Below are 27,129 nucleotides of genomic sequence, written 5' to 3'. Positions count from 1 at the left end.
TGTCTGGGGGCTCATCTCTGCTCTGCTCTTCTCCTGTGACAAAGAGTAGGGTGATCTCACTGAAATCCCTGCTTGCTAAGCAGGAGCTTGTTGTGGCCGAAATAGCTCAGTTGGGAGAGCGTTAGACTGAAGATCTAAAGGTCCCTGGTTCGATCCCGGGTTTCGGCAAAATCTCCCACTCTTTTCCGTTTTTTGAGGCGGGCCAGTGACCAAAAATCACTGGGTTCCAACTTCTCTGTATAACTGCTTCCCCACTGCCACGGAGCTATCTGTTTCCCAGTTGGCCACCAAACAAGCAGTTTCGGTTCCATGGTGTAATGGTCAGCACTCTGGGCTTTGAATCCAGCGATCTGAGTTCGAATCTCGGTGGAACCTGTGTGCTTTCTTGCCGCAGGAAAAGATAAAAACAGCACTAGGTTGTCACTGGTGACAGTCTTTGTGGCCCTGTGAGCAACGGCTGCTCCAGGTAAGGTTTCATGGTGTAATGGTTAGCACTCTGAATCCAGTGATCCGAGTTTAAATCGTGGTGGGACCACTTTTTGCAACCAATTTGCGCAGGACCATGTCTGAAATACTTTTTGGCAGCTTTGAGTCCAAAAAAATTAACTAACGTAGAGACTGTGGCAGCATTGCATCGATGCCCAGTCGGTCTCTTTAGGGCACTGGTTCTCAAACCTGTCCTGGAGGCACCCCTGCCCTGCACAGTTTGATTGTCTGCCTTATTAGACACACCCAAATAAGGTCTTGCGGTCTCTATAAAAGAGTTGATGATTTGAAACAGGTGTGATAGATGAGGGAAACATTCAAAATGTGTAGGGCAGGGGTGCCTCCAGGACAGGTTTGAAAACCACTGCTTTAGGGAACTGTGTGTAAAATGGCAATGTTTTGCAACCAATTTGCACAGGACCATGTCTGAAATACTTTTTGGCAGCTGTGAGCCCCAAAAAAAGCTAACGTGGGAGTGTCGCAGCATTGCGTCAGTGCTCAGTCGGTCTCTTTAGGGCAATGGTTTTCAAACCTTTCCTGGAGGCAACCCTGTCCTGAACATTTCGTATGTCTCCCTTATTAGACACACCCAAATCAGGTCTTGCAGTCTCTATTAATGAGCTGATGATTTGAAACTGGTGTGTTAGATGAGGGGAAATGCAAAATGTGCAGGGCAGGGATGCCTCCAGGAAAGGGTTGAAAACCACTGATTTAGGGATGTGTGAGTAAAAGGGCAGGAGCCAACTTGGAGAATGCGGGCATCGATCCCGCTACCTCTCGCATGCTAAGCGAGCGCTCTACCATTTGAGCTAATTCCCCTGGCCTTTCAAGAATGACGAGCATAGCTGCGAATGACCGGCTTGATGCAAAGAGGCCGTCCCTCCTCTGGGCTTGCACCTTTGCACTGGCCGCGATTGTGTTGTCGATATAACAAAGAGATTTAGCTTTTGTGTTAAAGGACCTTCTCGGTCTTGTTACGCCAGTATGCATGTGCGGATTCTTGTATTATGCAGACCACCTTGCATCACTCGGGTCACGCAGACAACTTCTCACCTCTTTTTCTCACACTGACTTAAAGAATAAGGAAGCGGTTCTCCATTCCAGTCCTCGCTCCCCAAAGGTCTGCATATTTTGCATGTCTCTCTTTGTTAGCACACCTGATTTGGATAATCAGCTCATTAGAAGTGAGCTCCTTGCGATTGACATGGTCCCTACACAGTGTTCATTGCTCCCCACTCCCTGAGCAGGGGAAATCCGTCGAAGTTTACTTCACTTTGGAACATTGGTTCACGGATTTGCGCTGCGCAACGTCTTCACACATGGACAAGTGTGACATCATATACCTCTGTATACCTCTGTACACCTCTGTGTTAGTCACTTTGAACTGAACGTACACATACGCTCTGAACTTGAATCACGGAGGGATATCATGTGATGTCCACTTCTCAGGGCACTTACGTTTGAATGGAACAAATGTCTGAAGCTATACGAGAAACATACAAAATCTGAAGAGCAGGGGGCTCGAGGACTGGAATTGAGAACCGCTGGTCTAAGTGACATCTGACAGTTTCAGATGTCCTCCCTAACATCCCTCTACATGTTAGATACAGCCACAATTTTAGGTCAGTTAAGAGGCCAACTTGCGTTCGTTAGCCTTTAACACTGTCTCGAGGTCTTTGATTGCTTCCACGTTAGTTCATGTTCCTTCTTTTATTGATGCTGCACTAGCTCTTTTTTCTCGGCACAGCACAGGAAGGCTCGTTGGTCTAGGGGAATGATTCTCGCTTTGGGTGCGAGAGGTCCCGGGTTCAAATCCCGGACGAGCCCTTGGTCGGGATAAAACGTGAAGCTTTGTTGTCTCATTGCGTTCACTAACATTGAGGCAGTTTTTTATTCAATCGGGTAGAAAAAGCTGGCTAAGGGAGGCCGGTTAGCTCAGATGGTTAGAGCGTGGTGCTAATAACGCCAAGGTCGCGGGTTTGATCCCCGTACTCCCTGAGCAGGGGACAAATGTCTGAAGCTATACGAGAAACATACAAAATCTGAAGAGCAGGGGGCTCGAGGACTGGAATTGAGAACCGCTGCTCTAAGTGACATCTGACAGTTTCAGCTGTCCTCCCTAACATCCCTCTACATGTTAGATACAGCCACATTTTTAGGTCAGTTAAGAGGCCAACTTGCGTTCGTTAGCCTTTAACACTGTCTCGAGGTCTTTGATTGCTTCCACGTTAGTTCATGTTCCTTCTTTTATTGATGCTGCACTAGCTCTTTTTTCTCGACCCAGCACAGGAAGGCTCGTTGGTCTAGGGGTATGATTCTCGCTTTGGGTGCGAGAGGTCCCGGGTTCAAATCCGGGACGAGCCCTTGGTCGGGATAAAACGTGAAGCTTTGTTGTCTCATTGCCTTCACTAACATTGAGGCAGTTTTTTATTCAATCGGGTAGAGACAGATGGCTAAGGGAGGCCGGTTAGCTCAGTTGGTTAGAGCGTGGTGCTAATAACGCCAAGGTCGCGGGTTCGATCCCCGTACTGGCCAGCTGTTTTTATTGTCTGGGGGCTCATCTCTGCTCTGCTCTTCTCCTGTGACGAAGAGTAGGGTGATCTCACTGAAATCCCTGCTTGCTAAGCAGGAGCTTGTTGTGGCGAAATAGCTCAGTTGGGAGAGCGTTAGACTGAAGATCTAAAGGTCCCTGGTTCGATCCCGGGTTTCGGCAAAATCTCCCACTCTTTTCCGTTTTTTGAGGCGGGCCAGTGACCAAAAATCACTGGGTTCCAACTTCTCTGTATAACTGCTTCCCCACTGCCACGGAGCTATCTGTTTCCCAGTTGGCCACCAAACAAACAGTTTCGGTTCCATGGTGTAATGGTCAGCACTCTGGGCTTTGAATCCAGCGATCTGAGTTCGAATCTCGGTGGAACCTGTGTGCTTTCTTGCCGCAGGAATAGATAAAAACAGCACTAGGTTGTCACTGGTGACAGTCTTTGTGGCCCTGTGAGCAACGGCTGCTCCAGGTAAGGTTTCATGGTGTAATGGTTAGCACTCTGAATCCAGTGATCCGAGTTCAAATCGCGGTGGGACCACTTTTTGCAACCAATTTGCGCAGGACCATGTCTGAAATACTTTTTGGCAGCTTTGAGTCCAAAAAAATTAACTAACGTAGAGACTGTGGCAGCATTGCATCGATGCCCAGTCGGTCTCTTTAGGGCACTGGTTCTCAAACCTGTCCTGGAGGCACCCCTGCCCTGCACAGTTTGATTGTCTGCCTTATTAGACACACCCAAATAAGGTCTTGCGGTCTCTATAAAAGAGTTGATGATTTGAAACAGGTGTGATAGATGAGGGAAACATTCAAAATGTGTAGGGCAGGGGTGCCTCCAGGACAGGTTTGAAAACCACTGCTTTAGGGAACTGTGTGTAAAATGGCAATGTTTTGCAACCAATTTGCACAGGACCATGTCTGAAATACTTTTTGGCAGCTGTGAGCCCCAAAAAAAGCTAACGTGGGAGTGTCGCAGCATTGCGTCAGTGCTCAGTCGGTCTCTTTAGGGCAATGGTTTTCAAACCTTTCCTGGAGGCAACCCTGTCCTGAACATTTCGTATGTCTCCCTTATTAGACACACCCAAATCAGGTCTTGCAGTCTCTATTAATGAGCTGATGATTTGAAACTGGTGTGTTAGATGAGGGGAAATGCAAAATGTGCAGGGCAGGGATGCCTCCAGGAAAGGGTTGAAAACCACTGATTTATGGATGTGTGAGTAAAAAGGCAAGAGCCAACTTGGAGAATGCGGGCATCGATCCCGCTACCTCTCGCATGCTAAGCGAGCGCTCTACCATTTGAGCTAATTCCCCTGGCCTTTCAAGAATGACGAGCATAGCTGCGAATGACCGGCTTGATGCAAAGAGGCCGTCCCTCCTCTGGGCTTGCACCTTTGCACTGGCCGCGATTGTGTTGTCGAATTAACAAAGAGATTTAGCTTTTGTGTTAAAGGACCTTCTCGGTCTTGTTACGCCAGTATGCATGTGCGGATTCTTGTATTATGCAGACCACCTTGCATCACTCGGGTCACGCAGACAACTTCTCACCTCTTTTTCTCACACTGACTTAAAGAATAAGGAAGCGGTTCTCCATTCCAGTCCTCGCTCCCCAAAGGTCTGCATATTTTGCATGTCTCTCTTTGTTAGCACACCTGATTTGGATAATCAGCTCATTAGAAGTGAGCTCCTTGCGATTGACATGGTCCCTACACAGTGTTCATTGCTCCCCACTCCCTGAGCAGGGGAAATCCGTCGAAGTTTACTTCACTTTGGAACATTGGTTCACGGATTTGCGCTGCGCAACGTCTTCACACATGGACAAGTGTGACATCATATACCTCTGTATACCTCTGTACACCTCTGTGTTAGTCACTTTGAACTGAACGTACACATACGCTCTGAACTTGAATCACGGAGGGATGTCATGTGATGTCCACTTCTCAGGGCACTTACGTTTGAATGGAACAAATGTCTGAAGCTATACGAGAAACATACAAAATCTGAAGAGCAGGGGGCTCGAGGACTGGAATTGAGAACCGCTGGTCTAAGTGACATCTGACAGTTTCAGCTGTCCTCCCTAACATCCCTCTACATGTTAGATACAGCCACATTTTTAGGTCAGTTAAGAGGCCAACTTGCGTTCGTTAGCCTTTAACACTGTCTCGAGGTCTTTGATTGCTTCCACGTTAGTTCATGTTCCTTCTTTTATTGATGCTGCACTAGCTCTTTTTTCTTGACCCAGCACAGGAAGGCTCGTTGGTCTAGGGGTATGATTCTCGCTTTGGGTGCGAGAGGTCCCGGGTTCAAATCCCGGACGAGCCCTTGGTCGGGATAAAACGTGAAGCTTTGTTGTCTCATTGCGTTCACTAACGTTGAAGCAGTTTTTTATTCAATCGGGTAGAGACAGATGGCTAAGGGAGGCCGGTTAGCTCAGATGGTTAGAGCGTGGTGCTAATAACGCCAAGGTCGCGGGTTCGATCCCCGTACTGGCCAGCTGTTTTTATTGTCTGGGGGCTCATCTCTGCTCTGCTCTTCTCCTCTGACAAAGAGTAGGGTGATCTCACTGAAATCCCTGCTTGCTAAGCAGGAGCTTGTTGTGGCCGAAATAGCTCAGTTGGGAGAGCGTTAGACTGAAGATCTAAAGGTCCCTGGTTCGATCCCGGGTTTCGGCAAAATCTCCCACTCTTTTCCGTTTTTTGAGGCGGGCCAGTGACCAAAAATCACTGGGTTCCAACTTCTCTGTATAACTGCTTCCCCACTGCCACGGAGCTATCTGTTTCCCAGTTGGCCACCAAACAAACAGTTTCGGTTCCATGGTGTAATGGTCAGCACTCTGGGCTTTGAATCCAGCGATCTGAGTTCGAATCTCGGTGGAACCTGTGTGCTTTCTTGCCGCAGGAATAGATAAAAACAGCACTAGGTTGTCACTGGTGACAGTCTTTGTGGCCCTGTGAGCAACGGCTGCTCCAGGTAAGGTTTCATGGTGTAATGGTTAGCACTCTGAATCCAGTGATCCGAGTTCAAATCGCGGTGGGACCACTTTTTGCAACCAATTTGCGCAGGACCATGTCTGAAATAATTTTTGGCAGCTTTGAGTCCAAAAAAATTAACTAACGTAGAGACTGTGGCAGCATTGCATCGATGCCCAGTCGGTCTCTTTAGGGCACTGGTTCTCAAACCTGTCCTGGAGGCACCCCTGCCCTGCACAGTTTGATTGTCTGCCTTATTAGACACACCCAAATAAGGTCTTGCGGTCTCTATAAAAGAGTTGATGATTTGAAACAGGTGTGATAGATGAGGGAAACATTCAAAATGTGTAGGGCAGGGGTGCCTCCAGGACAGGTTTGAAAACCACTGCTTTAGGGAACTGTGTGTAAAATGGCAATGTTTTGCAACCAATTTGCACAGGACCATGTCTGAAATACTTTTTGGCAGCTGTGAGCCCCAAAAAAAGCTAACGTGGGAGTGTCGCAGCATTGCGTCAGTGCTCAGTCGGTCTCTTTAGGGCAATGGTTTTCAAACCTTTCCTGGAGGCAACCCTGTCCTGAACATTTCGTATGTCTCCCTTATTAGACACACCCAAATCAGGTCTTGCAGTCTCTATTAATGAGCTGATGATTTGAAACTGGTGTGTTAGATGAGGGGAAATGCAAAATGTGCAGGGCAGGGATGCCTCCAGGAAAGGGTTGAAAACCACTGATTTAGGGATGTGTGAGTAAAAGGGCAGGAGCCAACTTGGAGAATGCGGGCATCGATCCCGCTACCTCTCGCATGCTAAGCGAGCGCTCTACCATTTGAGCTAATTCCCCTGGCCTTTCAAGAATGACGAGCATAGCTGCGAATGACCGGCTTGATGCAAAGAGGCCGTCCCTCCTCTGGGCTTGCACCTTTGCACTGGCCGCGATTGTGTTGTCGATATAACAAAGAGATTTAGCTTTTGTGTTAAAGGACCTTCTCGGTCTTGTTACGCCAGTATGCATGTGCGGATTCTTGTATTATGCAGACCACCTTGCATCACTCGGGTCACGCAGACAACTTCTCACCTCTTTTTCTCACACTGACTTAAAGAATAAGGAAGCGGTTCTCCATTCCAGTCCTCGCTCCCCAAAGGTCTGCATATTTTGCATGTCTCTCTTTGTTAGCACACCTGATTTGGATAATCAGCTCATTAGAAGTGAGCTCCTTGCGATTGACATGGTCCCTACACAGTGTTCATTGCTCCCCACTCCCTGAGCAGGGGAAATCCGTCGAAGTTTACTTCACTTTGGAACATTGGTTCACGGATTTGCGCTGCGCAACGTCTTCACACATGGACAAGTGTGACATCATATACCTCTGTATACCTCTGTACACCTCTGTGTTAGTCACTTTGAACTGAACGTACACATACGCTCTGAACTTGAATCACGGAGGGATATCATGTGATGTCCACTTCTCAGGGCACTTACGTTTGAATGGAACAAATGTCTGAAGCTATACGAGAAACATACAAAATCTGAAGAGCAGGGGGCTCGAGGACTGGAATTGAGAACCGCTGGTCTAAGTGACATCTGACAGTTTCAGATGTCCTCCCTAACATCCCTCTACATGTTAGATACAGCCACAATTTTAGGTCAGTTAAGAGGCCAACTTGCGTTCGTTAGCCTTTAACACTGTCTCGAGGTCTTTGATTGCTTCCACGTTAGTTCATGTTCCTTCTTTTATTGATGCTGCACTAGCTCTTTTTTCTCGGCACAGCACAGGAAGGCTCGTTGGTCTAGGGGAATGATTCTCGCTTTGGGTGCGAGAGGTCCCGGGTTCAAATCCCGGACGAGCCCTTGGTCGGGATAAAACGTGAAGCTTTGTTGTCTCATTGCGTTCACTAACATTGAGGCAGTTTTTTATTCAATCGGGTAGAAAAAGCTGGCTAAGGGAGGCCGGTTAGCTCAGATGGTTAGAGCGTGGTGCTAATAACGCCAAGGTCGCGGGTTTGATCCCCGTACTCCCTGAGCAGGGGACAAATGTCTGAAGCTATACGAGAAACATACAAAATCTGAAGAGCAGGGGGCTCGAGGACTGGAATTGAGAACCGCTGCTCTAAGTGACATCTGACAGTTTCAGCTGTCCTCCCTAACATCCCTCTACATGTTAGATACAGCCACATTTTTAGGTCAGTTAAGAGGCCAACTTGCGTTCGTTAGCCTTTAACACTGTCTCGAGGTCTTTGATTGCTTCCACGTTAGTTCATGTTCCTTCTTTTATTGATGCTGCACTAGCTCTTTTTTCTCGACCCAGCACAGGAAGGCTCGTTGGTCTAGGGGTATGATTCTCGCTTTGGGTGCGAGAGGTCCCGGGTTCAAATCCGGGACGAGCCCTTGGTCGGGATAAAACGTGAAGCTTTGTTGTCTCATTGCCTTCACTAACATTGAGGCAGTTTTTTATTCAATCGGGTAGAGACAGATGGCTAAGGGAGGCCGGTTAGCTCAGATGGTTAGAGCGTGGTGCTAATAACGCCAAGGTCGCGGGTTCGATCCCCGTACTGGCCAGCTGTTTTTATTGTCTGGGGGCTCATCTCTGCTCTGCTCTTCTCCTGTGACAAAGAGTAGGGTGATCTCACTGAAATCCCTGCTTGCTAAGCAGGAGCTTGTAGTGGCCGAAATAGCTCAGTTGGGAGAGCGTTAGACTGAAGATCTAAAGGTCCCTGGTTCGATCCCGGGTTTCGGCAAAATCTCCCACTCTTTTCCGTTTTTTGAGGCGGGCCAGTGACCAAAAATCACTGGGTTCCAACTTCTCTGTATAACTGCTTTCCCACTGCCACGGAGCTATCTGTTTCCCAGTTGGCCACCAAACAAGCAGTTTCGGTTCCATGGTGTAATGGTCAGCACTCTGGGCTTTGAATCCAGCGATCTGAGTTCGAATCTCGGTGGAACCTGTGTGCTTTCTTGCCGCAGGAAAAGATAAAAACAGCACTAGGTTGTCACTGGTGACAGTCTTTGTGGCCCTGTGAGCAACGGCTGCTCCAGGTAAGGTTTCATGGTGTAATGGTTAGCACTCTGAATCCAGTGATCCGAGTTTAAATCGCGGTGGGACCACTTTTTGCAACCAATTTGCGCAGGACCATGTCTGAAATACTTTTTGGCAGCTTTGAGTCCAAAAAAATTAACTAACGTAGAGACTGTGGCAGCATTGCATCGATGCCCAGTCGGTCTCTTTAGGGCACTGGTTCTCAAACCTGTCCTGGAGGCACCCCTGCCCTGCACAGTTTGATTGTCTGCCTTATTAGACACACCCAAATAAGGTCTTGCGGTCTCTATAAAAGAGTTGATGATTTGAAACAGGTGTGATAGATGAGGGAAACATTCAAAATGTGTAGGGCAGGGGTGCCTCCAGGACAGGTTTGAAAACCACTGCTTTAGGGAACTGTGTGTAAAATGGCAATGTTTTGCAACCAATTTGCACAGGACCATGTCTGAAATACTTTTTGGCAGCTGTGAGCCCCAAAAAAAGCTAACGTGGGAGTGTCGCAGCATTGCGTCAGTGCTCAGTCGGTCTCTTTAGGGCAATGGTTTTCAAACCTTTCCTGGAGGCAACCCTGTACTGAACATTTCGTATGTCTCCCTTATTAGACACACCCAAATCAGGTCTTGCAGTCTCTATTAATGAGCTGATGATTTGAAACTGGTGTGTTAGATGAGGGGAAATGCAAAATGTGCAGGGCAGGGATGCCTCCAGGAAAGGGTTGAAAACCACTGATTTAGGGATGTGTGAGTAAAAGGGCAGGAGCCAACTTGGAGAATGCGGGCATCGATCCCGCTACCTCTCGCATGCTAAGCGAGCGCTCTACCATTTGAGCTAATTCCCCTGGCCTTTCAAGAATGACGAGCATAGCTGCGAATGACCGGCTTGATGCAAAGAGGCCGTCCCTCCTCTGGGCTTGCACCTTTGCACTGGCCGCGATTGTGTTGTCGAATTAACAAAGAGATTTAGCTTTTGTGTTAAAGGACCTTCTCGGTCTTGTTACGCCAGTATGCATGTGCGGATTCTTGTATTATGCAGACCACCTTGCATCACTCGGGTCACGCAGACAACTTCTCACCTCTTTTTCTCACACTGACTTAAAGAATAAGGAAGCGGTTCTCCATTCCAGTCCTCGCTCCCCAAAGGTCTGCATATTTTGCATGTCTCTCTTTGTTAGCACACCTGATTTGGATAATCAGCTCATTAGAAGTGAGCTCCTTGTGATTGACATGGTCCCTACACAGTGTTCATTGCTCCCCACTCCCTGAGCAGGGGAAATCCGTCGAAGTTTACTTCACTTTGGAACATTGGTTCACGGATTTGCGCTGCGCAACGTCTTCACACATGGACAAGTGTGACATCATATACCTCTGTATACCTCTGTACACCTCTGTGTTAGTCACTTTGAACTGAACGTACACATACGCTCTGAACTTGAATCACGGAGGGATGTCATGTGATGTCCACTTCTCAGGGCACTTACGTTTGAATGGAACAAATGTCTGAAGCTATACGAGAAACATACAAAATCTGAAGAGCAGGGGGCTCGAGGACTGGAATTGAGAACCGCTGCTCTAAGTGACATCTGACAGTTTCAGCTGTCCTCCCTAACATCCCTCTACATGTTAGATACAGCCACATTTTTAGGTCAGTTAAGAGGCCAACTTGCGTTCGTTAGCCTTTAACACTGTCTCGAGGTCTTTGATTGCTTCCACGTTAGTTCATGTTCCTTCTTGTATTGATGCTGCACTAGCTCTTTTTTCTCAGCACAGCACAGGAAGGCTCGTTGGTCTAGGGGTATGATTCTCGCTTTGGGTGCGAGAGGTCCCGGGTTCAAATCCCGGACGAGCCCTTGGTCGGGATAAAACGTGAAGCTTTGTTGTCTCATTGCGTTCACTAACGTTGAAGCAGTTTTTTATTCAATCGGGTAGAGACAGATGGCTAAGGGAGGCCGGTTAGCTCAGATGGTTAGAGCGTGGTGCTAATAACGCCAAGGTCGCGGGTTCGATCCCCGTACTGGCCAGCTGTTTTTATTGTCTGGGGGCTCATCTCTGCTCTGCTCTTCTCCTCTGACAAAGAGTAGGGTGATCTCACTGAAATCCCTGCTTGCTAAGCAGGAGCTTGTTGTGGCCGAAATAGCTCAGTTGGGAGAGCGTTAGACTGAAGATCTAAAGGTCCCTGGTTCGATCCCGGGTTTCGGCAAAATCTCCCACTCTTTTCCGTTTTTTGAGGCGGGCCAGTGACCAAAAATCACTGGGTTCCAACTTCTCTGTATAACTGCTTCCCCACTGCCACGGAGCTATCTGTTTCCCAGTTGGCCACCAAACAAACAGTTTCGGTTCCATGGTGTAATGGTCAGCACTCTGGGCTTTGAATCCAGCGATCTGAGTTCGAATCTCGGTGGAACCTGTGTGCTTTCTTGCCGCAGGAATAGATAAAAACAGCACTAGGTTGTCACTGGTGACAGTCTTTGTGGCCCTGTGAGCAACGGCTGCTCCAGGTAAGGTTTCATGGTGTAATGGTTAGCACTCTGAATCCAGTGATCCGAGTTCAAATCGCGGTGGGACCACTTTTTGCAACCAATTTGCGCAGGACCATGTCTGAAATACTTTTTGGCAGCTTTGAGTCCAAAAAAATTAACTAACGTAGAGACTGTGGCAGCATTGCATCGATGCCCAGTCGGTCTCTTTAGGGCACTGGTTCTCAAACCTGTCCTGGAGGCACCCCTGCCCTGCACAGTTTGATTGTCTGCCTTATTAGACACACCCAAATAAGGTCTTGCGGTCTCTATAAAAGAGTTGATGATTTGAAACAGGTGTGATAGATGAGGGAAACATTCAAAATGTGTAGGGCAGGGGTGCCTCCAGGACAGGTTTGAAAACCACTGCTTTAGGGAACTGTGTGTAAAATGGCAATGTTTTGCAACCAATTTGCACAGGACCATGTCTGAAATACTTTTTGGCAGCTGTGAGCCCCAAAAAAAGCTAACGTGGGAGTGTCGCAGCATTGCGTCAGTGCTCAGTCGGTCTCTTTAGGGCAATGGTTTTCAAACCTTTCCTGGAGGCAACCCTGTCCTGAACATTTCGTATGTCTCCCTTATTAGACACACCCAAATCAGGTCTTGCAGTCTCTATTAATGAGCTGATGATTTGAAACTGGTGTGTTAGATGAGGGGAAATGCAAAATGTGCAGGGCAGGGATGCCTCCAGGAAAGGGTTGAAAACCACTGATTTATGGATGTGTGAGTAAAAAGGCAAGAGCCAACTTGGAGAATGCGGGCATCGATCCCGCTACCTCTCGCATGCTAAGCGAGCGCTCTACCATTTGAGCTAATTCCCCTGGCCTTTCAAGAATGACGAGCATAGCTGCGAATGACCGGCTTGATGCAAAGAGGCCGTCCCTCCTCTGGGCTTGCACCTTTGCACTGGCCGCGATTGTGTTGTCGAATTAACAAAGAGATTTAGCTTTTGTGTTAAAGGACCTTCTCGGTCTTGTTACGCCAGTATGCATGTGCGGATTCTTGTATTATGCAGACCACCTTGCATCACTCGGGTCACGCAGACAACTTCTCACCTCTTTTTCTCACACTGACTTAAAGAATAAGGAAGCGGTTCTCCATTCCAGTCCTCGCTCCCCAAAGGTCTGCATATTTTGCATGTCTCTCTTTGTTAGCACACCTGATTTGGATAATCAGCTCATTAGAAGTGAGCTCCTTGCGATTGACATGGTCCCTACACAGTGTTCATTGCTCCCCACTCCCTGAGCAGGGGAAATCCGTCGAAGTTTACTTCACTTTGGAACATTGGTTCACGGATTTGCGCTGCGCAACGTCTTCACACATGGACAAGTGTGACATCATATACCTCTGTATACCTCTGTACACCTCTGTGTTAGTCACTTTGAACTGAACGTACACATACGCTCTGAACTTGAATCACGGAGGGATGTCATGTGATGTCCACTTCTCAGGGCACTTACGTTTGAATGGAACAAATGTCTGAAGCTATACGAGAAACATACAAAATCTGAAGAGCAGGGGGCTCGAGGACTGGAATTGAGAACCGCTGGTCTAAGTGACATCTGACAGTTTCAGCTGTCCTCCCTAACATCCCTCTACATGTTAGATACAGCCACATTTTTAGGTCAGTTAAGAGGCCAACTTGCGTTCGTTAGCCTTTAACACTGTCTCGAGGTCTTTGATTGCTTCCACGTTAGTTCATGTTCCTTCTTTTATTGATGCTGCACTAGCTCTTTTTTCTTGACCCAGCACAGGAAGGCTCGTTGGTCTAGGGGTATGATTCTCGCTTTGGGTGCGAGAGGTCCCGGGTTCAAATCCCGGACGAGCCCTTGGTCGGGATAAAACGTGAAGCTTTGTTGTCTCATTGCGTTCACTAACGTTGAAGCAGTTTTTTATTCAATCGGGTAGAGACAGATGGCTAAGGGAGGCCGGTTAGCTCAGATGGTTAGAGCGTGGTGCTAATAACGCCAAGGTCGCGGGTTCGATCCCCGTACTGGCCAGCTGTTTTTATTGTCTGGGGGCTCATCTCTGCTCTGCTCTTCTCCTCTGACAAAGAGTAGGGTGATCTCACTGAAATCCCTGCTTGCTAAGCAGGAGCTTGTTGTGGCCGAAATAGCTCAGTTGGGAGAGCGTTAGACTGAAGATCTAAAGGTCCCTGGTTCGATCCCGGGTTTCGGCAAAATCTCCCACTCTTTTCCGTTTTTTGAGGCGGGCCAGTGACCAAAAATCACTGGGTTCCAACTTCTCTGTATAACTGCTTCCCCACTGCCACGGAGCTATCTGTTTCCCAGTTGGCCACCAAACAAACAGTTTCGGTTCCATGGTGTAATGGTCAGCACTCTGGGCTTTGAATCCAGCGATCTGAGTTCGAATCTCGGTGGAACCTGTGTGCTTTCTTGCCGCAGGAATAGATAAAAACAGCACTAGGTTGTCACTGGTGACAGTCTTTGTGGCCCTGTGAGCAACGGCTGCTCCAGGTAAGGTTTCATGGTGTAATGGTTAGCACTCTGAATCCAGTGATCCGAGTTCAAATCGCGGTGGGACCACTTTTTGCAACCAATTTGCGCAGGACCATGTCTGAAATACTTTTTGGCAGCTTTGAGTCCAAAAAAATTAACTAACGTAGAGACTGTGGCAGCATTGCATCGATGCCCAGTCGGTCTCTTTAGGGCACTGGTTCTCAAACCTGTCCTGGAGGCACCCCTGCCCTGCACAGTTTGATTGTCTGCCTTATTAGACACACCCAAATAAGGTCTTGCGGTCTCTATAAAAGAGTTGATGATTTGAAACAGGTGTGATAGATGAGGGAAACATTCAAAATGTGTAGGGCAGGGGTGCCTCCAGGACAGGTTTGAAAACCACTGCTTTAGGGAACTGTGTGTAAAATGGCAATGTTTTGCAACCAATTTGCACAGGACCATGTCTGAAATACTTTTTGGCAGCTGTGAGCCCCAAAAAAAGCTAACGTGGGAGTGTCGCAGCATTGCGTCAGTGCTCAGTCGGTCTCTTTAGGGCAATGGTTTTCAAACCTTTCCTGGAGGCAACCCTGTCCTGAACATTTCGTATGTCTCCCTTATTAGACACACCCAAATCAGGTCTTGCAGTCTCTATTAATGAGCTGATGATTTGAAACTGGTGTGTTAGATGAGGGGAAATGCAAAATGTGCAGGGCAGGGATGCCTCCAGGAAAGGGTTGAAAACCACTGATTTAGGGATGTGTGAGTAAAAGGGCAGGAGCCAACTTGGAGAATGCGGGCATCGATCCCGCTACCTCTCGCATGCTAAGCGAGCGCTCTACCATTTGAGCTAATTCCCCTGGCCTTTCAAGAATGACGAGCATAGCTGCGAATGACCGGCTTGATGCAAAGAGGCCGTCCCTCCTCTGGGCTTGCACCTTTGCACTGGCCGCGATTGTGTTGTCGATATAACAAAGAGATTTAGCTTTTGTGTTAAAGGACCTTCTCGGTCTTGTTACGCCAGTATGCATGTGCGGATTCTTGTATTATGCAGACCACCTTGCATCACTCGGGTCACGCAGACAACTTCTCACCTCTTTTTCTCACACTGACTTAAAGAATAAGGAAGCGGTTCTCCATTCCAGTCCTCGCTCCCCAAAGGTCTGCATATTTTGCATGTCTCTCTTTGTTAGCACACCTGATTTGGATAATCAGCTCATTAGAAGTGAGCTCCTTGCGATTGACATGGTCCCTACACAGTGTTCATTGCTCCCCACTCCCTGAGCAGGGGAAATCCGTCGAAGTTTACTTCACTTTGGAACATTGGTTCACGGATTTGCGCTGCGCAACGTCTTCACACATGGACAAGTGTGACATCATATACCTCTGTATACCTCTGTACACCTCTGTGTTAGTCACTTTGAACTGAACGTACACATACGCTCTGAACTTGAATCACGGAGGGATATCATGTGATGTCCACTTCTCAGGGCACTTACGTTTGAATGGAACAAATGTCTGAAGCTATACGAGAAACATACAAAATCTGAAGAGCAGGGGGCTCGAGGACTGGAATTGAGAACCGCTGGTCTAAGTGACATCTGACAGTTTCAGATGTCCTCCCTAACATCCCTCTACATGTTAGATACAGCCACAATTTTAGGTCAGTTAAGAGGCCAACTTGCGTTCGTTAGCCTTTAACACTGTCTCGAGGTCTTTGATTGCTTCCACGTTAGTTCATGTTCCTTCTTTTATTGATGCTGCACTAGCTCTTTTTTCTCGGCACAGCACAGGAAGGCTCGTTGGTCTAGGGGAATGATTCTCGCTTTGGGTGCGAGAGGTCCCGGGTTCAAATCCCGGACGAGCCCTTGGTCGGGATAAAACGTGAAGCTTTGTTGTCTCATTGCGTTCACTAACATTGAGGCAGTTTTTTATTCAATCGGGTAGAAAAAGCTGGCTAAGGGAGGCCGGTTAGCTCAGATGGTTAGAGCGTGGTGCTAATAACGCCAAGGTCGCGGGTTTGATCCCCGTACTCCCTGAGCAGGGGACAAATGTCTGAAGCTATACGAGAAACATACAAAATCTGAAGAGCAGGGGGCTCGAGGACTGGAATTGAGAACCGCTGCTCTAAGTGACATCTGACAGTTTCAGCTGTCCTCCCTAACATCCCTCTACATGTTAGATACAGCCACATTTTTAGGTCAGTTAAGAGGCCAACTTGCGTTCGTTAGCCTTTAACACTGTCTCGAGGTCTTTGATTGCTTCCACGTTAGTTCATGTTCCTTCTTTTATTGATGCTGCACTAGCTCTTTTTTCTCGACCCAGCACAGGAAGGCTCGTTGGTCTAGGGGTATGATTCTCGCTTTGGGTGCGAGAGGTCCCGGGTTCAAATCCGGGACGAGCCCTTGGTCGGGATAAAACGTGAAGCTTTGTTGTCTCATTGCCTTCACTAACATTGAGGCAGTTTTTTATTCAATCGGGTAGAGACAGATGGCTAAGGGAGGCCGGTTAGCTCAGATGGTTAGAGCGTGGTGCTAATAACGCCAAGGTCGCGGGTTCGATCCCCGTACTGGCCAGCTGTTTTTATTGTCTGGGGGCTCATCTCTGCTCTGCTCTTCTCCTGTGACAAAGAGTAGGGTGATCTCACTGAAATCCCTGCTTGCTAAGCAGGAGCTTGTAGTGGCCGAAATAGCTCAGTTGGGAGAGCGTTAGACTGAAGATCTAAAGGTCCCTGGTTCGATCCCGGGTTTCGGCAAAATCTCCCACTCTTTTCCGTTTTTTGAGGCGGGCCAGTGACCAAAAATCACTGGGTTCCAACTTCTCTGTATAACTGCTTTCCCACTGCCACGGAGCTATCTGTTTCCCAGTTGGCCACCAAACAAGCAGTTTCGGTTCCATGGTGTAATGGTCAGCACTCTGGGCTTTGAATCCAGCGATCTGAGTTCGAATCTCGGTGGAACCTGTGTGCTTTCTTGCCGCAGGAAAAGATAAAAACAGCACTAGGTTGTCACTGGTGACAGTCTTTGTGGCCCTGTGAGCAACGGCTGCTCCAGGTAAGGTTTCATGGTGTAATGGTTAGCACTCTGAATCCAGTGATCCGAGTTTAAATCGCGGTGGGACCACTTTTTGCAACCAATTTGCGCAGGACCATGTCTGAAATACTTTTTGGCAGCTTTGAGTCCAAAAAAATTAACTAACGTAGAGACTGTGGCAGCATTGCATCGATGCCCAGTCGGTCTCTTTAGGGCACTGGTTCTCAAACCTGTCCTGGAGGCACCCCTGCCCTGCACAGTTTGATTGTCTGCCTTATTAGACACACCCAAATAAGGTCTTGCGGTCTCTATAAAAGAGTTGATGATTTGAAACAGGTGTGATAGATGAGGGAAACATTCAAAATGTGTAGGGCAGGGGTGCCTCCAGGACAGGTTTGAAAACCACTGCTTTAGGGAACTGTGTGTAAAATGGCAATGTTTTGCAACCAATTTGCACAGGACCATGTCTGAAATACTTTTTGGCAGCTGTGAGCCCCAAAAAAAGCTAACGTGGGAGTGTCGCAGCATTGCGTCAGTGCTCAGTCGGTCTCTTTAGGGCAATGGTTTTCAAACCTTTCCTGGAGGCAACCCTGTACTGAACATTTCGTATGTCTCCCTTATTAGACACACCCAAATCAGGTCTTGCAGTCTCTATTAATGAGCTGATGATTTGAAACTGGTGTGTTAGATGAGGGGAAATGCAAAATGTGCAGGGCAGGGATGCCTCCAGGAAAGGGTTGAAAACCACTGATTTAGGGATGTGTGAGTAAAAGGGCAGGAGCCAACTTGGAGAATGCGGGCATCGATCCCGCTACCTCTCGCATGCTAAGCGAGCGCTCTACCATTTGAGCTAATTCCCCTGGCCTTTCAAGAATGACGAGCATAGCTGCGAATGACCGGCTTGATGCAAAGAGGCCGTCCCTCCTCTGGGCTTGCACCTTTGCACTGGCCGCGATTGTGTTGTCGAATTAACAAAGAGATTTAGCTTTTGTGTTAAAGGACCTTCTCGGTCTTGTTACGCCAGTATGCATGTGCGGATTCTTGTATTATGCAGACCACCTTGCATCACTCGGGTCACGCAGACAACTTCTCACCTCTTTTTCTCACACTGACTTAAAGAATAAGGAAGCGGTTCTCCATTCCAGTCCTCGCTCCCCAAAGGTCTGCATATTTTGCATGTCTCTCTTTGTTAGCACACCTGATTTGGATAATCAGCTCATTAGAAGTGAGCTCCTTGTGATTGACATGGTCCCTACACAGTGTTCATTGCTCCCCACTCCCTGAGCAGGGGAAATCCGTCGAAGTTTACTTCACTTTGGAACATTGGTTCACGGATTTGCGCTGCGCAACGTCTTCACACATGGACAAGTGTGACATCATATACCTCTGTATACCTCTGTACACCTCTGTGTTAGTCACTTTGAACTGAACGTACACATACGCTCTGAACTTGAATCACGGAGGGATGTCATGTGATGTCCACTTCTCAGGGCACTTACGTTTGAATGGAACAAATGTCTGAAGCTATACGAGAAACATACAAAATCTGAAGAGCAGGGGGCTCGAGGACTGGAATTGAGAACCGCTGCTCTAAGTGACATCTGACAGTTTCAGCTGTCCTCCCTAACATCCCTCTACATGTTAGATACAGCCACATTTTTAGGTCAGTTAAGAGGCCAACTTGCGTTCGTTAGCCTTTAACACTGTCTCGAGGTCTTTGATTGCTTCCACGTTAGTTCATGTTCCTTCTTGTATTGATGCTGCACTAGCTCTTTTTTCTCAGCACAGCACAGGAAGGCTCGTTGGTCTAGGGGTATGATTCTCGCTTTGGGTGCGAGAGGTCCCGGGTTCAAATCCCGGACGAGCCCTTGGTCGAGATAAAACGTGAAGCTTTGTTGTCTCATTGCGTTCACTAACGTTGAAGCAGTTTTTTATTCAATCGGGTAGAGACAGATGGCTAAGGGAGGCCGGTTAGCTCAGATGGTTAGAGCGTGGTGCTAATAACGCCAAGGTCGCGGGTTCGATCCCCGTACTGGCCAGCTGTTTTTATTGTCTGGGGGCTCATCTCTGCTCTGCTCTTCTCCTCTGACAAAGAGTAGGGTGATCTCACTGAAATCCCTGCTTGCTAAGCAGGAGCTTGTTGTGGCCGAAATAGCTCAGTTGGGAGAGCGTTAGACTGAAGATCTAAAGGTCCCTGGTTCGATCCCGGGTTTCGGCAAAATCTCCCACTCTTTTCCGTTTTTTGAGGCGGGCCAGTGACCAAAAATCACTGGGTTCCAACTTCTCTGTATAACTGCTTCCCCACTGCCACGGAGCTATCTGTTTCCCAGTTGGCCACCAAACAAACAGTTTCGGTTCCATGGTGTAATGGTCAGCACTCTGGGCTTTGAATCCAGCGATCTGAGTTCGAATCTCGGTGGAACCTGTGTGCTTTCTTGCCGCAGGAATAGATAAAAACAGCACTAGGTTGTCACTGGTGACAGTCTTTGTGGCCCTGTGAGCAACGGCTGCTCCAGGTAAGGTTTCATGGTGTAATGGTTAGCACTCTGAATCCAGTGATCCGAGTTCAAATCGCGGTGGGACCACTTTTTGCAACCAATTTGCGCAGGACCATGTCTGAAATACTTTTTGGCAGCTTTGAGTCCAAAAAAATTAACTAACGTAGAGACTGTGGCAGCATTGCATCGATGCCCAGTCGGTCTCTTTAGGGCACTGGTTCTCAAACCTGTCCTGGAGGCACCCCTGCCCTGCACAGTTTGATTGTCTGCCTTATTAGACACACCCAAATAAGGTCTTGCGGTCTCTATAAAAGAGTTGATGATTTGAAACAGGTGTGATAGATGAGGGAAACATTCAAAATGTGTAGGGCAGGGGTGCCTCCAGGACAGGTTTGAAAACCACTGCTTTAGGGAACTGTGTGTAAAATGGCAATGTTTTGCAACCAATTTGCACAGGACCATGTCTGAAATACTTTTTGGCAGCTGTGAGCCCCAAAAAAAGCTAACGTGGGAGTGTCGCAGCATTGCGTCAGTGCTCAGTCGGTCTCTTTAGGGCAATGGTTTTCAAACCGTTCCTGGAGGCAACCCTGTCCTGAACATTTCGTATGTCTCCCTTATTAGACACACCCAAATCAGGTCTTGCAGTCTCTATTAATGAGCTGATGATTTGAAACTGGTGTGTTAGATGAGGGGAAATGCAAAATGTGCAGGGCAGGGATGCCTCCAGGAAAGGGTTGAAAACCACTGATTTAGGGATGTGTGAGTAAAAGGGCAGGAGCCAACTTGGAGAATGCGGGCATCGATCCCGCTACCTCTCGCATGCTAAGCGAGCGCTCTACCATTTGAGCTAATTCCCCTGGCCTTTCAAGAATGACGAGCATAGCTGCGAATGACCGGCTTGATGCAAAGAGGCCGTCCCTCCTCTGGGCTTGCACCTTTGCACTGGCCGCGATTGTGTTGTCGAATTAACAAAGAGATTTAGCTTTTGTGTTAAAGGACCTTCTCGGTCTTGTTACGCCAGTATGCATGTGCGGATTCTTGTATTATGCAGACCACCTTGCATCACTCGGGTCACGCAGACAACTTCTCACCTCTTTTTCTCACACTGACTTAAAGAATAAGGAAGCGGTTCTCCATTCCAGTCCTCGCTCCCCAAAGGTCTGCATATTTTGCATGTCTCTCTTTGTTAGCACACCTGATTTGGATAATCAGCTCATTAGAAGTGAGCTCCTTGCGATTGACATGGTCCCTACACAGTGTTCATTGCTCCCCACTCCCTGAGCAGGGGAAATCCGTCGAAGTTTACTTCACTTTGGAACATTGGTTCACGGATTTGCGCTGCGCAACGTCTTCACACATGGACAAGTGTGACATCATATACCTCTGTATACCTCTGTACACCTCTGTGTTAGTCACTTTGAACTGAACGTACACATACGCTCTGAACTTGAATCACGGAGGGATGTCATGTGATGTCCACTTCTCAGGGCACTTACGTTTGAATGGAACAAATGTCTGAAGCTATACGAGAAACATACAAAATCTGAAGAGCAGGGGGCTCGAGGACTGGAATTGAGAACCGCTGCTCTAAGTGACATCTGACAGTTTCAGCTGTCCTCCCTAACATCCCTCTACATGTTAGATACAGCCACATTTTTAGGTCAGTTAAGAGGCCAACTTGCGTTCGTTAGCCTTTAACACTGTCTCGAGGTCTTTGATTGCTTCCACGTTAGTTCATGTTCCTTCTTGTATTGATGCTGCACTAGCTCTTTTTTCTCAGCACAGCACAGGAAGGCTCGTTGGTCTAGGGGTATGATTCTCGCTTTGGGTGCGAGAGGTCCCGGGTTCAAATCCCGGACGAGCCCTTGGTCGGGATAAAACGTGAAGCTTTGTTGTCTCATTGCGTTCACTAACATTGAGGCAGTTTTTTATTCAATCGGATAGAGACAGATGGCTAAGGGAGGCCGGTTAGCTCAGATGGTTAGAGCGTGGTGCTAATAACGCCAAGGTCGCGGGTTCGATCCCCGTACTCCCTGAGCAGGGGACAAATGTCTGAAGCTATACGAGAAACATACAAAATCTGAAGAGCAGGGGGCTCGAGGACTGGAATTGAGAACCGCTGCTCTAAGTGACATCTGACAGTTTCAGCTGTCCTCCCTAACATCCCTCTACATGTTAGATACAGCCACATTTTTAGGTCAGTTAAGAGGCCAACTTGCGTTCGTTAGCCTTTAACACTGTCTCGAGGTCTTTGATTGCTTCCACGTTAGTTCATGTTCCTTCTTTTATTGATGATGCACTAGCTCTTTTTTCTCGACCCAGCACAGGAAGGCTCGTTGGTCTAGGGGTATGATTCTCGCTTTGGGTGCGAGAGGTCCCGGGTTCAAATCCCGGACGAGCCCTTGGTCGGGGTAAAACGTGAAGCTTTGTTGTCTCATTGCCTTCACTAACATTGAGGCAGTTTTTTATTCAATCGGGTAGAGACAGATGGCTAAGGGAGGCCGGTTAGCTCAGTTGGTTAGAGCGTGGTGCTAATAACGCCAAGGTCGCGGGTTCGATCCCCGTACTGGCCAGCTGTTTTTATTGTCTGGGGGCTCATCTCTGCTCTGCTCTTCTCCTGTGACGAAGAGTAGGGTGATCTCACTGAAATCCCTGCTTGCTAAGCAGGAGCTTGTTGTGGCCGAAATAGCTCAGTTGGGAGAGCGTTAGACTGAAGATCTAAAGGTCCCTGGTTCGATCCCGGGTTTCGGCAAAATCTCCCACTCTTTTCCGTTTTTTGAGGCGGGCCAGTGACCAAAAATCACTGGGTTCCAACTTCTCTGTATAACTGCTTCCCCACTGCCACGGAGCTATCTGTTTCCCAGTTGGCCACCAAACAAACAGTTTCGGTTCCATGGTGTAATGGTCAGCACTCTGGGCTTTGAATCCAGCGATCTGAGTTCGAATCTCGGTGGAACCTGTGTGCTTTCTTGCCACAGGAATAGATAAAAACAGCACTAGGTTGTCACTGGTGACAGTCTTTGTGGCCCTGTGAGCAACGGCTGCTCCAGGTAAGGTTTCATGGTGTAATGGTTAGCACTCTGAATCCAGTGATCCGAGTTCAAATCGCGGTGGGACCACTTTTTGCAACCAATTTGCGCAGGACCATGTCTGAAATACTTTTTGGCAGCTTTGAGTCCAAAAAAATTAACTAACGTAGAGACTGTGGCAGCATTGCATCGATGCCCAGTCGGTCTCTTTAGGGCACTGGTTCTCAAACCTGTCCTGGAGGCACCCCTGCCCTGCACAGTTTGATTGTCTGCCTTATTAGACACACCCAAATAAGGTCTTGCGGTCTCTATAAAAGAGTTGATGATTTGAAACAGGTGTGATAGATGAGGGAAACATTCAAAATGTGTAGGGCAGGGGTGCCTCCAGGACAGGTTTGAAAACCACTGCTTTAGGGAACTGTGTGTAAAATGGCAATGTTTTGCAACCAATTTGCACAGGACCATGTCTGAAATACTTTTTGGCAGCTGTGAGCCCCAAAAAAAGCTAACGTGGGAGTGTCGCAGCATTGCGTCAGTGCTCAGTCGGTCTCTTTAGGGCAATGGTTTTCAAACCTTTCCTGGAGGCAACCCTGTCCTGAACATTTCGTATGTCTCCCTTATTAGACACACCCAAATCAGGTCTTGCAGTCTCTATTAATGAGCTGATGATTTGAAACTGGTGTGTTAGATGAGGGGAAATGCAAAATGTGCAGGGCAGGGATGCCTCCAGGAAAGGGTTGAAAACCACTGATTTAGGGATGTGTGAGTAAAAGGGCAGGAGCCAACTTGGAGAATGCGGGCATCGATCCCGCTACCTCTCGCATGCTAAGCGAGCGCTCTACCATTTGAGCTAATTCCCCTGGCCTTTCAAGAATGACGAGCATAGCTGCGAATGACCGGCTTGATGCAAAGAGGCCGTCCCTCCTCTGGGCTTGCACCTTTGCACTGGCCGCGATTGTGTTGTCGAATTAACAAAGAGATTTAGCTTTTGTGTTAAAGGACCTTCTCGGTCTTGTTACGCCAGTATGCATGTGCAGATTCTTGTATTATGCAGACCACCTTGCATCACTCGGGTCACGCAGACAACTTCTCACCTCTTTTTCTCACACTGACTTAAAGAATAAGGAAGCGGTTCTCCATTCCAGTCCTCGCTCCCCAAAGGTCTGCATATTTTGCATGTCTCTCTTTGTTAGCACACCTGATTTGGATAATCAGCTCATTAGAAGTGAGCTCCTTGCGATTGACATGGTCCCTACACAGTGTTCATTGCTCCCCACTCCCTGAGCAGGGGAAATCCGTCGAAGTTTACTTCACTTTGGAACATTGGTTCACGGATTTGCGCTGCGCAACGTCTTCACACATGGACAAGTGTGACATCATATACCTCTGTATACCTCTGTGTTAGTCACTTTGAACTGAACGTACACATACGCTCTGAACTTGAATCACGGAGGGATGTCATGTGATGTCCACTTCTCAGGGCACTTACGTTTGAATGGAACAAATGTCTGAAGCTATACGAGAAACATACAAAATCTGAAGAGCAGGGGGCTCGAGGACTGGAATTGAGAACCGCTGCTCTAAGTGACATCTGACAGTTTCAGCTGTCCTCCCTAACATCCCTCTACATGTTAGATACAGCCACATTTTTAGGTCAGTTAAGAGGCCAACTTGCGTTCGTTAGCCTTTAACACTGTCTCGAGGTCTTTGATTGCTTCCACGTTAGTTCATGTTCCTTCTTTTATTGATGCTGCACTAGCTCTTTTTTCTCGACCCAGCACAGGAAGGCTCGTTGGTCTAGGGGTATGATTCTCGCTTTGGGTGCGAGAGGTCCCGGGTTCAAATCCCGGACGAGCCCTTGGTCGGGATAAAACGTGAAGCTTTGTTGTCTCATTGCGTTCACTAACGTTGAAGCAGTTTTTTATTCAATCGGGTAGAGACAGATGGCTAAGGGAGGCCGGTTAGCTCAGATGGTTAGAGGGTGGTGCTAATAACGCCAAGGTCGCGGGTTCGATCCCAGTACTGGCCAGCTGTTTTTATTGTCTGGGGGCTCATCTCTGCTCTGCTCTTCTCCTCTGACAAAGAGTAGGGTGATCTCACTGAAATCCCTGCTTGCTAAGCAGGAGCTTGTTGTGGCCGAAATAGCTCAGTTGGGAGAGCGTTAGACTGAAGATCTAAAGGTCCCTGGTTCGATCCCGGGTTTCGGCAAAATCTCCCACTGTTTTCCGTTTTTTGAGGCGGGCCAGTGACCAAAAATCACTGGGTTCCAACTTCTCTGTATAACTGCTTCCCCACTGCCACGGAGCTATCTGTTTCCCAGTTGGCCACCAAACAAACAGTTTCGGTTCCATGGTGTAATGGTCAGCACTCTGGGCTTTGAATCCAGCGATCTGAGTTCGAATCTCGGTGGAACCTGTGTGCTTTCTTGCCGCAGGAATAGATAAAAACAGCACTAGGTTGTCACTGGTGACAGTCTTTGTGGCCCTGTGAGCAACGGCTGCTCCAGGTAAGGTTTCATGGTGTAATGGTTAGCACTCTGAATCCAGTGATCCGAGTTCAAATCACGGTGGGACCACTTTTTGCAACCAATTTGCGCAGGACCATGTCTGAAATACTTTTTGGCAGCTTTGAGTCCAAAAAAATTAACTAACGTAGAGACTGTGGCAGCATTGCATCGATGCCCAGTCGGTCTCTTTAGGGCACTGGTTCTCAAACCTGTCCTGGAGGCACCCCTGCCCTGCACAGTTTGATTGTCTGCCTTATTAGACACACCCAAATAAGGTCTTGCGGTCTCTATAAAAGAGTTGATGATTTGAAACAGGTGTGATAGATGAGGGAAACATTCAAAATGTGTAGGGCAGGGGTGCCTCCAGGACAGGTTTGAAAACCACTGCTTTAGGGAACTGTGTGTAAAATGGCAATGTTTTGCAACCAATTTGCACAGGACCATGTCTGAAATACTTTTTGGCAGCTGTGAGCCCCAAAAAAAGCTAACGTGGGAGTGTCGCAGCATTGCGTCAGTGCTCAGTCGGTCTCTTTAGGGCAATGGTTTTCAAACCTTTCCTGGAGGCAACCCTGTCCTGAACATTTCGTATGTCTCCCTTATTAGACACACCCAAATCAGGTCTTGCAGTCTCTATTAATGAGCTGATGATTTGAAACTGGTGTGTTAGATGAGGGGAAATGCAAAATGTGCAGGGCAGGGATGCCTCCAGGAAAGGGTTGAAAACCACTGATTTAGGGATGTGTGAGTAAAAGGGCAGGAGCCAACTTGGAGAATGCGGGCATCGATCCCGCTACCTCTCGCATGCTAAGCGAGCGCTCTACCATTTGAGCTAATTCCCCTGGCCTTTCAAGAATGACGAGCATAGCTGCGAATGACTGGCTTGATGCAAAGAGGCCGTCCCTCCTCTGGGCTTGCACCTTTGCACTGGCCGCGATTGTGTTGTCGAATTAACAAAGAGATTTAGCTTTTGTGTTAAAGGACCTTCTCGGTCTTGTTACGCCAGTATGCATGTGCGGATTCTTGTATTATGCAGACCACCTTGCATCACTCGGGTCACGCAGACAACTTCTCACCTCTTTTTCTCACACTGACTTAAAGAATAAGGAAGCAGTTCTCCATTCCAGTCCTCGCTCCCCAAAGGTCTGCATATTTTGCATGTCTCTCTTTGTTAGCACACCTGATTTGGATAATCAGCTCATTAGAAGTGAGCTCCTTGCGATTGACATGGTCCCTACACAGTGTTCATTGCTCCCCACTCCCTGAGCAGGGGAAATCCGTCGAAGTTTACTTCACTTTGGAACATTGGTTCACGGATTTGCGCTGCGCAACGTCTTCACACATGGACAAGTGTGACATCATATACCTCTGTATACCTCTGTACACCTCTGTGTTAGTCACTTTGAACTGAACGTACACATACGCTCTGAACTTGAATCACGGAGGGATGTCATGTGATGTCCACTTCTCAGGGCACTTACGTTTGAATGGAACAAATGTCTGAAGCTATACGAGAAACATACAAAATCTGAAGAGCAGGGGGCTCGAGGACTGGAATTGAGAACCGCTGGTCTAAGTGACATCTGACAGTTTCAGCTGTCCTCCCTAACATCCCTCTACATGTTAGATACAGCCACATTTTTAGGTCAGTTAAGAGGCCAACTTGCGTTCGTTAGCCTTTAACACTGTCTCGAGGTCTTTGATTGCTTCCACGTTAGTTCATGTTCCTTCTTTTATTGATGCTGCACTAGCTCTTTTTTCTCAGCACAGCACAGGAAGGCTTGTTGGTCTAGGGGTATGATTCTCGCTTTGGGTGCGAGAGGTCCCGGGTTCAAATCCCGGACGAGCCCTTGGTCGGGATAAAACGTGAAGCTTTGTTGTCTCATTGCGTTCACTAACATTGAGGCAGTTTTTTATTCAATCGGGTAGAGACAGATGGCTAAGGGAGGCCGGTTAGCTCAGATGGTTAGAGCGTGGTGCTAATAACGCCAAGGTCGCGGGTTCGATCCCCGTACTCCCTGAGCAGGGGACAAATGTCTGAAGCTATACGAGAAACATACAAAATCTGAAGAGC

General features: G+C 47.9%; 58 non-coding genes across 58 annotated transcripts; 48 read left to right on the top strand and 10 right to left on the bottom strand.

The window, feature by feature from the left end:
* The first annotated feature begins 95 nt into the window (after positions 1 to 95).
* Positions 96 to 168, top strand: trnaf-gaa (transfer RNA phenylalanine (anticodon GAA)). Its single transcript has one exon. It is a non-coding gene; the product is annotated as a tRNA-Phe (tRNA).
* Positions 169 to 303: 135 nt separating this feature from the next.
* Positions 304 to 375, top strand: trnaq-uug (transfer RNA glutamine (anticodon UUG)). The gene has a single exon. It is a non-coding gene; the product is annotated as a tRNA-Gln (tRNA).
* An 857-nt stretch (positions 376 to 1,232) lies between these two features.
* On the bottom strand, positions 1,233 to 1,305 carry trnaa-agc (transfer RNA alanine (anticodon AGC)). The gene has a single exon. It is a non-coding gene; the product is annotated as a tRNA-Ala (tRNA).
* Positions 1,306 to 2,241: 936 nt separating this feature from the next.
* On the top strand, positions 2,242 to 2,313 carry trnap-ugg (transfer RNA proline (anticodon UGG)). Its single transcript has one exon. It is a non-coding gene; the product is annotated as a tRNA-Pro (tRNA).
* Positions 2,314 to 2,405: 92 nt separating this feature from the next.
* trnai-aau (transfer RNA isoleucine (anticodon AAU)) lies at positions 2,406 to 2,484 on the top strand. Its single transcript has one exon. It is a non-coding gene; the product is annotated as a tRNA-Ile (tRNA).
* Positions 2,485 to 2,778: 294 nt separating this feature from the next.
* trnap-ugg (transfer RNA proline (anticodon UGG)) lies at positions 2,779 to 2,850 on the top strand. The gene has a single exon. It is a non-coding gene; the product is annotated as a tRNA-Pro (tRNA).
* A 97-nt stretch (positions 2,851 to 2,947) lies between these two features.
* trnai-aau (transfer RNA isoleucine (anticodon AAU)) lies at positions 2,948 to 3,021 on the top strand. The gene has a single exon. It is a non-coding gene; the product is annotated as a tRNA-Ile (tRNA).
* A 105-nt stretch (positions 3,022 to 3,126) lies between these two features.
* trnaf-gaa (transfer RNA phenylalanine (anticodon GAA)) lies at positions 3,127 to 3,199 on the top strand. Its single transcript has one exon. It is a non-coding gene; the product is annotated as a tRNA-Phe (tRNA).
* Positions 3,200 to 3,334: 135 nt separating this feature from the next.
* trnaq-uug (transfer RNA glutamine (anticodon UUG)) lies at positions 3,335 to 3,406 on the top strand. The gene has a single exon. It is a non-coding gene; the product is annotated as a tRNA-Gln (tRNA).
* An 857-nt stretch (positions 3,407 to 4,263) lies between these two features.
* Positions 4,264 to 4,336, bottom strand: trnaa-agc (transfer RNA alanine (anticodon AGC)). The gene has a single exon. It is a non-coding gene; the product is annotated as a tRNA-Ala (tRNA).
* A 936-nt stretch (positions 4,337 to 5,272) lies between these two features.
* On the top strand, positions 5,273 to 5,344 carry trnap-ugg (transfer RNA proline (anticodon UGG)). The gene has a single exon. It is a non-coding gene; the product is annotated as a tRNA-Pro (tRNA).
* A 97-nt stretch (positions 5,345 to 5,441) lies between these two features.
* On the top strand, positions 5,442 to 5,515 carry trnai-aau (transfer RNA isoleucine (anticodon AAU)). The gene has a single exon. It is a non-coding gene; the product is annotated as a tRNA-Ile (tRNA).
* A 106-nt stretch (positions 5,516 to 5,621) lies between these two features.
* trnaf-gaa (transfer RNA phenylalanine (anticodon GAA)) lies at positions 5,622 to 5,694 on the top strand. Its single transcript has one exon. It is a non-coding gene; the product is annotated as a tRNA-Phe (tRNA).
* A 135-nt stretch (positions 5,695 to 5,829) lies between these two features.
* trnaq-uug (transfer RNA glutamine (anticodon UUG)) lies at positions 5,830 to 5,901 on the top strand. Its single transcript has one exon. It is a non-coding gene; the product is annotated as a tRNA-Gln (tRNA).
* An 857-nt stretch (positions 5,902 to 6,758) lies between these two features.
* trnaa-agc (transfer RNA alanine (anticodon AGC)) lies at positions 6,759 to 6,831 on the bottom strand. Its single transcript has one exon. It is a non-coding gene; the product is annotated as a tRNA-Ala (tRNA).
* Positions 6,832 to 7,767: 936 nt separating this feature from the next.
* trnap-ugg (transfer RNA proline (anticodon UGG)) lies at positions 7,768 to 7,839 on the top strand. Its single transcript has one exon. It is a non-coding gene; the product is annotated as a tRNA-Pro (tRNA).
* Positions 7,840 to 7,931: 92 nt separating this feature from the next.
* Positions 7,932 to 8,010, top strand: trnai-aau (transfer RNA isoleucine (anticodon AAU)). The gene has a single exon. It is a non-coding gene; the product is annotated as a tRNA-Ile (tRNA).
* Positions 8,011 to 8,304: 294 nt separating this feature from the next.
* Positions 8,305 to 8,376, top strand: trnap-ugg (transfer RNA proline (anticodon UGG)). The gene has a single exon. It is a non-coding gene; the product is annotated as a tRNA-Pro (tRNA).
* A 97-nt stretch (positions 8,377 to 8,473) lies between these two features.
* trnai-aau (transfer RNA isoleucine (anticodon AAU)) lies at positions 8,474 to 8,547 on the top strand. Its single transcript has one exon. It is a non-coding gene; the product is annotated as a tRNA-Ile (tRNA).
* A 106-nt stretch (positions 8,548 to 8,653) lies between these two features.
* Positions 8,654 to 8,726, top strand: trnaf-gaa (transfer RNA phenylalanine (anticodon GAA)). The gene has a single exon. It is a non-coding gene; the product is annotated as a tRNA-Phe (tRNA).
* Positions 8,727 to 8,861: 135 nt separating this feature from the next.
* On the top strand, positions 8,862 to 8,933 carry trnaq-uug (transfer RNA glutamine (anticodon UUG)). The gene has a single exon. It is a non-coding gene; the product is annotated as a tRNA-Gln (tRNA).
* Positions 8,934 to 9,790: 857 nt separating this feature from the next.
* Positions 9,791 to 9,863, bottom strand: trnaa-agc (transfer RNA alanine (anticodon AGC)). Its single transcript has one exon. It is a non-coding gene; the product is annotated as a tRNA-Ala (tRNA).
* Positions 9,864 to 10,799: 936 nt separating this feature from the next.
* Positions 10,800 to 10,871, top strand: trnap-ugg (transfer RNA proline (anticodon UGG)). The gene has a single exon. It is a non-coding gene; the product is annotated as a tRNA-Pro (tRNA).
* A 97-nt stretch (positions 10,872 to 10,968) lies between these two features.
* On the top strand, positions 10,969 to 11,042 carry trnai-aau (transfer RNA isoleucine (anticodon AAU)). The gene has a single exon. It is a non-coding gene; the product is annotated as a tRNA-Ile (tRNA).
* A 106-nt stretch (positions 11,043 to 11,148) lies between these two features.
* On the top strand, positions 11,149 to 11,221 carry trnaf-gaa (transfer RNA phenylalanine (anticodon GAA)). Its single transcript has one exon. It is a non-coding gene; the product is annotated as a tRNA-Phe (tRNA).
* A 135-nt stretch (positions 11,222 to 11,356) lies between these two features.
* trnaq-uug (transfer RNA glutamine (anticodon UUG)) lies at positions 11,357 to 11,428 on the top strand. The gene has a single exon. It is a non-coding gene; the product is annotated as a tRNA-Gln (tRNA).
* An 857-nt stretch (positions 11,429 to 12,285) lies between these two features.
* Positions 12,286 to 12,358, bottom strand: trnaa-agc (transfer RNA alanine (anticodon AGC)). Its single transcript has one exon. It is a non-coding gene; the product is annotated as a tRNA-Ala (tRNA).
* Positions 12,359 to 13,294: 936 nt separating this feature from the next.
* On the top strand, positions 13,295 to 13,366 carry trnap-ugg (transfer RNA proline (anticodon UGG)). Its single transcript has one exon. It is a non-coding gene; the product is annotated as a tRNA-Pro (tRNA).
* Positions 13,367 to 13,463: 97 nt separating this feature from the next.
* Positions 13,464 to 13,537, top strand: trnai-aau (transfer RNA isoleucine (anticodon AAU)). The gene has a single exon. It is a non-coding gene; the product is annotated as a tRNA-Ile (tRNA).
* Positions 13,538 to 13,643: 106 nt separating this feature from the next.
* Positions 13,644 to 13,716, top strand: trnaf-gaa (transfer RNA phenylalanine (anticodon GAA)). Its single transcript has one exon. It is a non-coding gene; the product is annotated as a tRNA-Phe (tRNA).
* Positions 13,717 to 13,851: 135 nt separating this feature from the next.
* trnaq-uug (transfer RNA glutamine (anticodon UUG)) lies at positions 13,852 to 13,923 on the top strand. The gene has a single exon. It is a non-coding gene; the product is annotated as a tRNA-Gln (tRNA).
* An 857-nt stretch (positions 13,924 to 14,780) lies between these two features.
* On the bottom strand, positions 14,781 to 14,853 carry trnaa-agc (transfer RNA alanine (anticodon AGC)). Its single transcript has one exon. It is a non-coding gene; the product is annotated as a tRNA-Ala (tRNA).
* Positions 14,854 to 15,789: 936 nt separating this feature from the next.
* Positions 15,790 to 15,861, top strand: trnap-ugg (transfer RNA proline (anticodon UGG)). Its single transcript has one exon. It is a non-coding gene; the product is annotated as a tRNA-Pro (tRNA).
* Positions 15,862 to 15,953: 92 nt separating this feature from the next.
* Positions 15,954 to 16,032, top strand: trnai-aau (transfer RNA isoleucine (anticodon AAU)). The gene has a single exon. It is a non-coding gene; the product is annotated as a tRNA-Ile (tRNA).
* Positions 16,033 to 16,326: 294 nt separating this feature from the next.
* Positions 16,327 to 16,398, top strand: trnap-ugg (transfer RNA proline (anticodon UGG)). The gene has a single exon. It is a non-coding gene; the product is annotated as a tRNA-Pro (tRNA).
* Positions 16,399 to 16,495: 97 nt separating this feature from the next.
* trnai-aau (transfer RNA isoleucine (anticodon AAU)) lies at positions 16,496 to 16,569 on the top strand. Its single transcript has one exon. It is a non-coding gene; the product is annotated as a tRNA-Ile (tRNA).
* A 106-nt stretch (positions 16,570 to 16,675) lies between these two features.
* Positions 16,676 to 16,748, top strand: trnaf-gaa (transfer RNA phenylalanine (anticodon GAA)). Its single transcript has one exon. It is a non-coding gene; the product is annotated as a tRNA-Phe (tRNA).
* A 135-nt stretch (positions 16,749 to 16,883) lies between these two features.
* On the top strand, positions 16,884 to 16,955 carry trnaq-uug (transfer RNA glutamine (anticodon UUG)). The gene has a single exon. It is a non-coding gene; the product is annotated as a tRNA-Gln (tRNA).
* An 857-nt stretch (positions 16,956 to 17,812) lies between these two features.
* Positions 17,813 to 17,885, bottom strand: trnaa-agc (transfer RNA alanine (anticodon AGC)). The gene has a single exon. It is a non-coding gene; the product is annotated as a tRNA-Ala (tRNA).
* Positions 17,886 to 18,821: 936 nt separating this feature from the next.
* On the top strand, positions 18,822 to 18,893 carry trnap-ugg (transfer RNA proline (anticodon UGG)). The gene has a single exon. It is a non-coding gene; the product is annotated as a tRNA-Pro (tRNA).
* Positions 18,894 to 18,990: 97 nt separating this feature from the next.
* On the top strand, positions 18,991 to 19,064 carry trnai-aau (transfer RNA isoleucine (anticodon AAU)). The gene has a single exon. It is a non-coding gene; the product is annotated as a tRNA-Ile (tRNA).
* A 106-nt stretch (positions 19,065 to 19,170) lies between these two features.
* On the top strand, positions 19,171 to 19,243 carry trnaf-gaa (transfer RNA phenylalanine (anticodon GAA)). Its single transcript has one exon. It is a non-coding gene; the product is annotated as a tRNA-Phe (tRNA).
* A 135-nt stretch (positions 19,244 to 19,378) lies between these two features.
* On the top strand, positions 19,379 to 19,450 carry trnaq-uug (transfer RNA glutamine (anticodon UUG)). Its single transcript has one exon. It is a non-coding gene; the product is annotated as a tRNA-Gln (tRNA).
* Positions 19,451 to 20,307: 857 nt separating this feature from the next.
* trnaa-agc (transfer RNA alanine (anticodon AGC)) lies at positions 20,308 to 20,380 on the bottom strand. The gene has a single exon. It is a non-coding gene; the product is annotated as a tRNA-Ala (tRNA).
* A 936-nt stretch (positions 20,381 to 21,316) lies between these two features.
* trnap-ugg (transfer RNA proline (anticodon UGG)) lies at positions 21,317 to 21,388 on the top strand. Its single transcript has one exon. It is a non-coding gene; the product is annotated as a tRNA-Pro (tRNA).
* A 92-nt stretch (positions 21,389 to 21,480) lies between these two features.
* trnai-aau (transfer RNA isoleucine (anticodon AAU)) lies at positions 21,481 to 21,559 on the top strand. The gene has a single exon. It is a non-coding gene; the product is annotated as a tRNA-Ile (tRNA).
* A 294-nt stretch (positions 21,560 to 21,853) lies between these two features.
* trnap-ugg (transfer RNA proline (anticodon UGG)) lies at positions 21,854 to 21,925 on the top strand. The gene has a single exon. It is a non-coding gene; the product is annotated as a tRNA-Pro (tRNA).
* A 97-nt stretch (positions 21,926 to 22,022) lies between these two features.
* Positions 22,023 to 22,096, top strand: trnai-aau (transfer RNA isoleucine (anticodon AAU)). The gene has a single exon. It is a non-coding gene; the product is annotated as a tRNA-Ile (tRNA).
* A 106-nt stretch (positions 22,097 to 22,202) lies between these two features.
* Positions 22,203 to 22,275, top strand: trnaf-gaa (transfer RNA phenylalanine (anticodon GAA)). The gene has a single exon. It is a non-coding gene; the product is annotated as a tRNA-Phe (tRNA).
* A 135-nt stretch (positions 22,276 to 22,410) lies between these two features.
* trnaq-uug (transfer RNA glutamine (anticodon UUG)) lies at positions 22,411 to 22,482 on the top strand. Its single transcript has one exon. It is a non-coding gene; the product is annotated as a tRNA-Gln (tRNA).
* An 857-nt stretch (positions 22,483 to 23,339) lies between these two features.
* Positions 23,340 to 23,412, bottom strand: trnaa-agc (transfer RNA alanine (anticodon AGC)). The gene has a single exon. It is a non-coding gene; the product is annotated as a tRNA-Ala (tRNA).
* A 926-nt stretch (positions 23,413 to 24,338) lies between these two features.
* trnap-ugg (transfer RNA proline (anticodon UGG)) lies at positions 24,339 to 24,410 on the top strand. The gene has a single exon. It is a non-coding gene; the product is annotated as a tRNA-Pro (tRNA).
* Positions 24,411 to 24,507: 97 nt separating this feature from the next.
* Positions 24,508 to 24,581, top strand: trnai-aau (transfer RNA isoleucine (anticodon AAU)). Its single transcript has one exon. It is a non-coding gene; the product is annotated as a tRNA-Ile (tRNA).
* Positions 24,582 to 24,687: 106 nt separating this feature from the next.
* On the top strand, positions 24,688 to 24,760 carry trnaf-gaa (transfer RNA phenylalanine (anticodon GAA)). Its single transcript has one exon. It is a non-coding gene; the product is annotated as a tRNA-Phe (tRNA).
* A 135-nt stretch (positions 24,761 to 24,895) lies between these two features.
* On the top strand, positions 24,896 to 24,967 carry trnaq-uug (transfer RNA glutamine (anticodon UUG)). Its single transcript has one exon. It is a non-coding gene; the product is annotated as a tRNA-Gln (tRNA).
* Positions 24,968 to 25,824: 857 nt separating this feature from the next.
* Positions 25,825 to 25,897, bottom strand: trnaa-agc (transfer RNA alanine (anticodon AGC)). Its single transcript has one exon. It is a non-coding gene; the product is annotated as a tRNA-Ala (tRNA).
* A 936-nt stretch (positions 25,898 to 26,833) lies between these two features.
* trnap-ugg (transfer RNA proline (anticodon UGG)) lies at positions 26,834 to 26,905 on the top strand. Its single transcript has one exon. It is a non-coding gene; the product is annotated as a tRNA-Pro (tRNA).
* A 92-nt stretch (positions 26,906 to 26,997) lies between these two features.
* On the top strand, positions 26,998 to 27,076 carry trnai-aau (transfer RNA isoleucine (anticodon AAU)). Its single transcript has one exon. It is a non-coding gene; the product is annotated as a tRNA-Ile (tRNA).
* The last annotated feature ends 53 nt before the right edge of the window (positions 27,077 to 27,129 follow it).

The sequence above is a fragment of the Carassius gibelio genome, chromosome B10 (genome assembly GCF_023724105.1).
Source record: "Carassius gibelio isolate Cgi1373 ecotype wild population from Czech Republic chromosome B10, carGib1.2-hapl.c, whole genome shotgun sequence".
NCBI classification, from domain to species: Eukaryota; Metazoa; Chordata; class Actinopteri; order Cypriniformes; family Cyprinidae; genus Carassius; species Carassius gibelio.
This window is presented reverse-complemented; position numbering and strand designations above follow the sequence as displayed.